This window comes from Poecilia latipinna, unplaced genomic scaffold (assembly GCF_001443285.1).
Source record: "Poecilia latipinna isolate Pla-1442-1.1 unplaced genomic scaffold, P_latipinna-1.0 Scaffold360, whole genome shotgun sequence".
In the NCBI taxonomy this organism is placed as follows: Eukaryota; Metazoa; Chordata; class Actinopteri; order Cyprinodontiformes; family Poeciliidae; genus Poecilia; species Poecilia latipinna.
Genome location: NW_015112976.1, coordinates 169,641 through 178,629, shown reverse-complemented (window position 1 = coordinate 178,629; position 8,989 = coordinate 169,641). Strand labels below are relative to the sequence as shown.

Sequence of the window (8,989 nt, the reverse complement as noted above, 5' to 3'; positions counted from 1 at the left end):
GCCGTAAAACGTTTCCTTATGAGCCATTGCAACATCAGATTTTCTCTTTTTTTAAAAATATATATTTATACAAAACCACTGATTTGGAATTTTGCTGTTGCCTCATGTGAAATCCCACCTAAGCAGAATTGTGTTCTGCTTGGCGGAGGTTTCATTGTTTTCTGTGCAGGAGTGTGGAAAATCCCTCTTGTGTATGCACAGCACTACTGGCCTTTCTTCAGGAGAGCCTCGCCGTTCCGACTGAGCGAGACTTATTACAGCGAACATGTCATGTGGCAAACTGTGACAATAATTCACAGGGAAACGCTTGCCTCTGTCCTGGCGCCGTTCGTCGGGACAGCCATCTGCAGCCCACATGTCAGAGAGCAGCAGCCAACACACTGCTGCAGGATAATTGGTGTTGGGAAGAGGGTTGGAACAGGAGCTGGGGTTTAAACCTACCTAAATCAATTAGCAGGAGCTGGAACAACAAAGCAGTCTAATTTGGGTGCATGTGCGTACGTACACCCACAGTGCTGCGATCGGCTGACAATTTGCATACCCGCCGCGCATACCGTCACAGAGTGGGAGAACAGTTTAGATAGACTCCCTGACTGTGAAGGTGCATGATTTATTCATGGCCTGAGGGGGCCATCATACTATACTTTTCATTGCGCGATTGGTGTAAACATCACTTGTGTTGGGCCGACAAAAGTCTGTGCATAAAGAGACGTAAGACATCACTGCCACAGAGCTGCAAGAACACACAGTTTTCAATTTACGTCAGGAGGTGCTGCGCAACACATTTTACATTTACACACCTTAATTTTCTATGCTGCTTTGCAATAAACCATTAATACATATGCCACATTACCCACATTGTGTTAAAATGGTTTTCTGTTTTGTTCAGGCTAATGTTAAAAACAAAAATAAATCAATATGCCAGAGGGTGTTTTTTTTTTTTTTTGGACATTACGCATTTATTTCAAGGGGATATTTTCAATTTTCTATTGTAAAGTTAGCAAGACTGTTTCACAACATCAACAGGCCAGACCCACACTAACTGTGTGTGTTATTCATACAAGATGCATAACATACACTAACACTTAAGTCTGCCAGAACTTTACATACGTTTAATTTGTCCTGAAATTAAAAACAGAGACAACTGAGAAACTTTAGACACAGTTTAGTCCTCAGGAAAAATGTCTCAGCTACATGTTGGCAGCTAAAGGATTTTTGCAGCTCTGAATGTATGAATACATTTATGGGCCTGAGGAGCAACTTTCAGCTTAACAGGTTTTCATTGTAGGAATCGAAGGCTGTTGATTTACAGATGAGTAGCTCATCTTCTTAGCTGTGATACAAAAACACATATCTGAAGAATAAATGGTTTTCCCCTCAAAAAAAAAAAGTTTCTCTTTCATAATAAAAGCAGAACCTGTCACGTGTGGTTTCTTGGAGGACCCAAAACATTGGACAAACCATCAGAGATCAACGAGAATCGAGGGGCCTAAATGCTGAGGTGTGAAAAGTGACATTGAATCCAGGTGAGGCTAATCAGAAGAATGACGAACAGCTGAGGGAGTGTCCTGAGCCAGCAGCAGAAGGACAAAGTAACTAATTAATGCAATGAACAGATGAAGCTGAACACAATGGGAATATGAGCCAGGGTTTTGCAGAGACAACACAGAAACAATCAAGTAAAATGCAGAGATCAGAACACAGGAAATAAGAATAATGTACTATTGAGAAACTCTGCTGACAATAATAGTCTCTTTAAAAAAAAAAGTCAACCCCTTTGATGTTTTACCCGTTTTGTTTCTTTTACAAATCAATCCTTAGCAATAGCATTTGGCTTTTTGACAACAAAGTAGCAAGATTACTGATTTCCTCAACTTAATGACATTACATGACACCTCCTTCAGGTCAGTATTGGAGCATGGAGTCTGTACGGAGGCAAGGAAGTATGCTTTTGTTGGGCATTCATGTCTCCTGACTTTTCCTCTTCTTTGCTTTTTTCCTCTTTTCTTCTTCTTTTGTTTAGTCCTGGATTCAAGGTTATCATGTGTCACAAACACGCGTGCAGGGAGAGCAGTCAGGTCGCATCCAAGCATCGGGTCATGCAGTGTGAGAACATGATTCATGAGCTGTGAATTATTGAACCCTGCCATGTGGTGGTGCAGTTTGAGCTGGAGCGCTGAATGCTGCTGGACTTCTCTGTCCAGTGTATGCCCAGACTTTGGCAACATTTCATCCAGGCATATTCCACCGCTCCCTGAACGGGGAAAAATTAAATAAAATTACAACACTTGTAAAGGCACATAATGATTTCAGAAATTCTTTCAAAAAATTATTCCTTCCCCATCCTTTTACTGTAAACAGATAGGAACCTTTGCTCACCAGCTCATATATATATATAAAAGAAACGATATACGGTCCACTGCATTTCTTCCAGACATGCCAGAGTTGTTGTGACTCGCTTTCAAAGCTGTGGGGCAACACAGTGCCACTCTTAAAAAAACAAGCTGTCATCACTCTCCATCTCAGGGCTGCTTTTCTCAAAAATCTAACTAAAGATCACTGAGCCCATTCATCAACAACATTGTTTAAATATGCTGGATACAGGCATATGGACACAGACTTTCTATAGCCTCTGACCTTTTGTGGTTGTTCAGCTGCTGCATTCACACCTAGTTTCTCTTGCTATTGATTGTACCTGCCCCTTGTTAGTCTTCAGCTTTCTCAGTGTACGTCGTTCATAGTTTTCTGTCCTTTATATTTTAGTTCCGACTGTAACTTTAGACAATCAGATTACCAAAAAAACCCCCCCAAAAGCCCCGATCCTCTACGAGTATAATTCCAACAAATCATAAAAGCAACATTTTAAAAGAATAAACCACAGCGTGTTAACCGAGAGGTAAAGTTATTTTATTGCAGCGCTATGAGCTACTGCGTATATAACCTTGCAAAAGGAGTAGTTTGCCAAGAGCCACCCGTGATAATATTTGAGATTATTTCTGTAACTGTTGATGTTAAGGTAGAGGCCTGCATTGGCTTTGGGATATGACAGGCCCAGTAGGTTTTATTGTTGTTTTAAGTGGGAACAGATGGTTCAAACAGTACACAGCAGGCACTCCTCTGGTATTGAGGTAGCTTTAATTGTCATAATAAACCTAGCATACTGCTTTTCAATAACACTTTTGCACTACCTTAACTTCCAAAAAAATAGAGTTGGCACTTTTATTCTCAGCCTCAATTTCTGTCTGGACAGTTTTTGAATATTTTATTGTTGCTAATTTTCAACATGTTTCTACTCTGCTGGCAATAGATATGCTCTAGATCTTAGGGTTCCTTTCCAATCTCAAAACCAGCGTTAAATATCTGAGCACATTCACTGTTATTTTGCTCAAAGGGGTATTTTTATCCTGGTGGTGTATATAAATTACACAGGCACTGTCAGTTATACAGTTGCTGTCAACACTGTGGCCTTATTAAGGTGCAAAATATTAATAACATAAAATGAAAACCCACCACTTTCAGTAACAAAATCATTTCGTAACAGAATAAGGAGTCTTTCCGTCTTAATTGCTCATTAATTATTCATGAAGCCGAGACCTTCTATGGACATGACGGTTTCAGAGAAGTAAGAATAAAACAGGGGAGTGTTGTTATTATGAAACAAAAGCAGAAACATATGGTTGTTGTGATATTTTTCAGTGTTTTCAAAACCTTTGTGGAGACTTAGCACTGCTAGCTTCGTTAGCATAGCAAACTTTAAAAGTAGACTCTTTTTGTACTTCCTAGATGGTAAACACTCCAACTTCATACAAAAATCTTCCAACATGCCACCATCATCTCCAAATCCATTATGAACAATGACAGAAAGACGTCAGAAGTAAAAAAGGGAACAAATAAAACAGCTTCCTGTTTTTAAGCTAGCCTTCTCACTGCTGCTGAAGCTGCTTGTTGCTCCTCTGTCGAGTTTTCTCCTCAGTTAGCTCAACCTAACTTTGAAAACTCTTAATGTTTGCATACAGCACAGAAAAGACAACCCTTTTGTGGAACCATCATCTACTGTCTAGACCCAGTTGTCTGTGCAGGGCCCCTGGGACCATCTCCATCACTCATCTCCAGGGGCCATTGCAGGAAAAGCTGGAACTCCCTAAGTCAGGTTACCAGTTCATCACAGGGCAACATTTCTTATTTTAGTCCTGGAGTAAACAGACAGCTATGCACACACACACACAGACTTACTCATGTAGACAATTTATAGTAACCTAACAGTAATTTTTGAAATATGTGTTTAAATATCACTTGGGAATTTTTTTATGCATGTTTTGTCATTTAAATGGGCAACATATCCTTTGCCTTGTTAGAGTCAGCGAGAGAATGAATTCCAAAAAGCTCGGGATCAATCAGTCTGGATCAATGGATGAACAGGTGGCCTCGATTGATATCAAATCCAAGATCAGCTGCAGTATCACATCCAGTGATGGCAGTAGATCAAACCCGTCTCTACTTATAGAGACTTCTTCCTGCTGAAAGAAAGATTCCCCTCCAAACTGTCACCAAACAATGATAAAAAAGCAATCAAAATTACAGCAAGTAATAACGCTAATCGACAACCGAATGTTATTATTGCTGTTATCTTTTGGATTGGGGACCATGATTCTGCAACATTTAAACACAACAAAGGACGACTGAAACATAACTCTATGATTTTAATTGGACGCTCCTGAGTATAAAGTAATGTCATGATTTGCAGCAAAAAATACTTTTGATATACTAACTAGAGTCCTTTGAATAACTCTCAATGCCCTATTTTTTGTTTCTATCTCTATTAATTATTTAACCAGAAAACACGACTCGGACCCTCAGGCTGTGACGGCCCTTAAGTCTCTCACAACTCAAAAGGTTCCCAGAACGTGGCCAATTATTCTAGCTGGAACAGCATCATTTTAGGTCTGGCTGGTAACAGGCACTTTTTATTTATTTTTTATTTTTATTTTTTGTCCATCAAAGTAACAATAGCCACAATCTTTATTCTTATTTTTTTGTCTTCATGTGCAGACTAAAACAACACATTCTGAGGCGCTATACCCGTTCACAAAACAACAGAATGTGGCTTAAGGTGAGTGAAGCATGTGGGAGTGATTTGCTGTGAAATTGACTTCGTTATTAGCGCAGTGATGGCCGGCAGTGAGATGGAGAAAAAAAATAAAAAATAAAAACTCCTTTGAGGAGACTGTCAGACATGAACAAACTTCTGTCTCACAATTGATTGTGCATCATTTCATGTGTTTTAGGGAGCATTTAGACCATTTTATAATATTATTCATATTTTGCCCAGAGCTAGAATGAGTATGCATGAGAAACAATTCTGAATGAATTATAAGAAGGCTGCCTGCAAATCTCACCACTCAAGAGAAAAAGACTAAATATCTTATGGACCTTGCTAATAAACAAAAAAAATAAAAATAAAAGAGAATACTTGATTATAGCTTATTTGAAACAACTGATACTTGGATTGTTCCGCTAAAGAGGTTTAATTCGTTCACAGAAAAAAAAAAAAATAAATAAAAAACTAAACATGAAATTGTTCTTTATATCTGTGAAGTCGCTGTAAATATGCACACACAAAAAAAAACACAAAAGAGGTTTAGCAAGGGGCTTATATAGTCTGTGCTTTTTGGCTAAGGGCATCAAATATAGAAAATGTTAAATACTTTCCACAAGCTGATAATCTCATTCCTATACAAACCCAACCACAAATAGCACTCGCTGGAACAGTGAGGAAATTCTCATTGGTACATGTGCCAGTTGGACACCAGTCTTTTTGCCTCCAGACAATGTCAACGTGGGAGAGAAAGTAATCCAATTGGGGGGTGTCAGACAGTGAACATGAAACAAGAAATGAAAGATGGCAGCAAGAGAGGGATTTGTGACTCAAGTCTTGTTCAAATTAACAAACCTTTTTCTGCTCTCTGAGCCAACCTTCCCCCATGAAGAAGTGCACATTGTTCCTGATTTCAAGTCTCGCTTGGCAATTTATCTACATTCTCTCCTTGCTTGAGTAAATTTACTGTCTCTCTGCCTGATGACTTGGTTAGTGGTCTTGAAATTAATTTTGACACCCCCAGTTTTCATCCTGATTTCTTGTCTACCTCACCTACTGGGTTTTCCTATTGTTTTTGGGGCACTAAATGCTTTGAAAGATTACTGGCATCACTCAATGACCAGTCTGTTTTTGTTATTTTTGAATCATGAATATTGCCTTTAATAGGGACAAGTGAAGGCGGCAGTGCTTTAGATATGGGTTATTTTGTCTAGATCAGTCGTTGATGCACTTTTTGCAGCACTTATGGTCGGCCAGCAACAACTTGGAAGACTCTCCATTTAATTAAAGGGAATTACATGGAACCTGAGTTCAGTATTATAAGCCTGTCTCTCACTCAAGTTCACTAGAGGGCCAAAGCCTTGGAAACAGTTTTGTAACCCTTTCTTGACTGGTGGATGTGAGTCATTGTGGTATTTTTGTTTTCTTGAATTGCTTTAACCCTCGGCAGGATGTGGTGCTTTTTATGATTTTCTTCATCTGTTGTATGCTGTCAGCTGAGTTCTGTTCACATGATTTCTGGAAACCACAGGGATGGGCGTGAACATGGTTTATGAAAATGATGTCAGCCTTTAAAAAAATGTGTTTAACACAATGAAAGCATGACTTAAAAAAATATACATTTCTTATTTTTCAAATGGGGCTTTCCAGATTGGTTTGGATAATTCTTATATGCTTTTTATTTTTATATACTGCTTATTTTTTGTCATATGACTTATTAATGGCGTGAAACAGGTAAGCAGATAAAATTATAAAACAAACCACTAGCAACTGTTAATCAACTCATTCGAGAATTAAGTGCATTTTCAGAGTTAAGTCGACTCACTAAGGTCTTGAAACAAAAATCCCTGTTCAAACTGAAATGAAACTGAGTCTCAGTTTCATTTCTGGCTCATTTCATTGGATGTTCCTGTGCTTCCTCGCTTTGAAATGGATACTGGGATGGGCAAGAAAGAAAAATATATGCACATTAAAGAAAGTATGTTGTTAGCACACTTCCAAGTTGTAGAGGACAAAAAATAATCAAAGCTTTCGACAACAACAACAAAAAAACTCCAAATCATCAACTGAATCTGGAAATGATGATCGGTTCTGGATCTGAGTCGATGCAGCAGAGCACATACGTAGCTTCAATGGTTCTGTATGACTGAATCATCGTGCATTCGACATGGGGAAACATCAGAAGAACCTGATCAGCCAATAAGAGGCAGAAACCTGCAGGCTTATCACATTAATCAGGCAAGGAAAAGTGACTTCTATTATTATCTTCCAAAGCACATTGCTTTAATAAGAGACTGAAAAGGTCAGGAAACTACCATAGCAGATAAAATAACTCTTTCATGGCCAGGTTTATATTTTCATTGAAGGCAATTATGGTATAGTTCTACTGAATTAAAAAAAAAAGATTAAATTTAAAGGTGATCTGAATTCTGTGATAATTTGCTGTCTGAGAACGTGCGAAAGTTATCGTCTTCTGAGAAGTTCTTAGAGAGCCTGCAGCACAAAGTATTGATTCATTAATTATGAATTAATGTTCATAATTATTAGCTGATTTTCATGTAATTTTGTCTTTGCAACATTTTCAGAAATAAAAGTAAAATGTTTAGCATGTGGTTTTGATTTTAATCAGAAATAAACGTTTGGCGGCGATCTAAAATCTACCGAGTTTAGAGTTGAAAACACCAGCTATGTAAAATGAAAATGCTCTGACAGCTCTGTGCTTAAAAAATAGAAAGCCGTTTTGTCTAAAACCCAGAGTAACAGTTATCTCTGCAGGACTGTGAAGTGGAAAAATTAGCATATCTGTCTGCACTGTTATTTTTATAGATGTGTCTGTTTTATTTCCTTTTGTAAGTCTGTATCTAAGCAGGTTTTAGGCACATAGTGCCAGAAGTAGGTGGATTTCAAAGATCAGATAATATAGGTGATGACCACAGAGTGCAAGTAAGGTTCTTTCCGATATATATGTGTGTGTGTGTGCGTGTGTGTGTCAAGACAGGTAGTGGTTTTAACTAAGGTGTATAAGAATTGTGTGCAGCCGTACCTCTGGGCTCCGGTCTGCTTGTTTGTCTTTCAGTGACAGAGCCTTGAACGCTTCCGGCCTTCAAAAGAAAACATTTAAAGACAAAGTTCGATCTTTCTCATTTCTTAGCAGATTTCTTCTACCCCTTTAAGAATTTCCATAGCATCTGTGTTAGGTTAAAAGATGACCTTTAAGCAATTCTGTAATCTTTGAAAAAATGTTGACTGAAATGCAAACAATTCCCACAGATCAATCGAAATCACGCCTTCCTTAGACATTAGGATAAACTTTTACACAGATTACTTTATATTTATAACTCTAGGCCCTTTATTGTCTTGTTGAAATGGATTTGAATTCCAAGTGAAACTGATTTGGAAAGTTTACTTTTACCTTTTAGCAAAATTGCTATGACTCGTAAACATAATCAAAGAAATAACAAAATGGTCAGTCCCGGTAGTTAAGTCACACTTAACTCTGACTCCAGCATAATCACCAAACACAAATACACATATGGTACACCTTTTTGGTAACTTTAAAATCTAAAAGAGAGGTGTCAAACTCATTTTCATTTTGGGCCATATCAGTATCATGAATGTCCTCAAAGGGTCAGTTGTGGCAGAATGCATTTTTAAAACTCATTAACAAACTGTTAAAATATAAATAAATAGCTGCCTCTGCGCTCGACTTTACTCCTTAAAGTTAAGTAAAGCCCTAAACCCCCTCCCCCAAGCTTTGAGTGAGCTAAAATATTTCACCTATTTCTCTGCAGTTGTTGTTCTTCCATCTGCTGCTCCCACCAGCTGCTGCAAAATAGGAAGGAATTATGCAGACAACACAAATCACAGTTTCAGCTTCTTTTTTTTTTTTTTTTT

At 38.1% G+C, this 8,989-nt stretch overlaps 1 long non-coding RNA gene across 1 annotated transcript; it reads right to left on the bottom strand.

Annotated features, from left to right (window-relative positions):
* Positions 1-802: 802 nt before the first annotated feature.
* On the bottom strand, positions 803-8,938 carry LOC106949738 (uncharacterized). The gene is made up of 3 exons (XR_001425443.1): positions 8,873-8,938; positions 8,139-8,196; positions 803-2,254 (listed from the first exon to the last, which is right to left on the bottom strand). It is a non-coding gene; the product is annotated as an uncharacterized LOC106949738 (long non-coding RNA).
* Between the last annotated feature and the right edge of the window lie 51 nt (positions 8,939-8,989).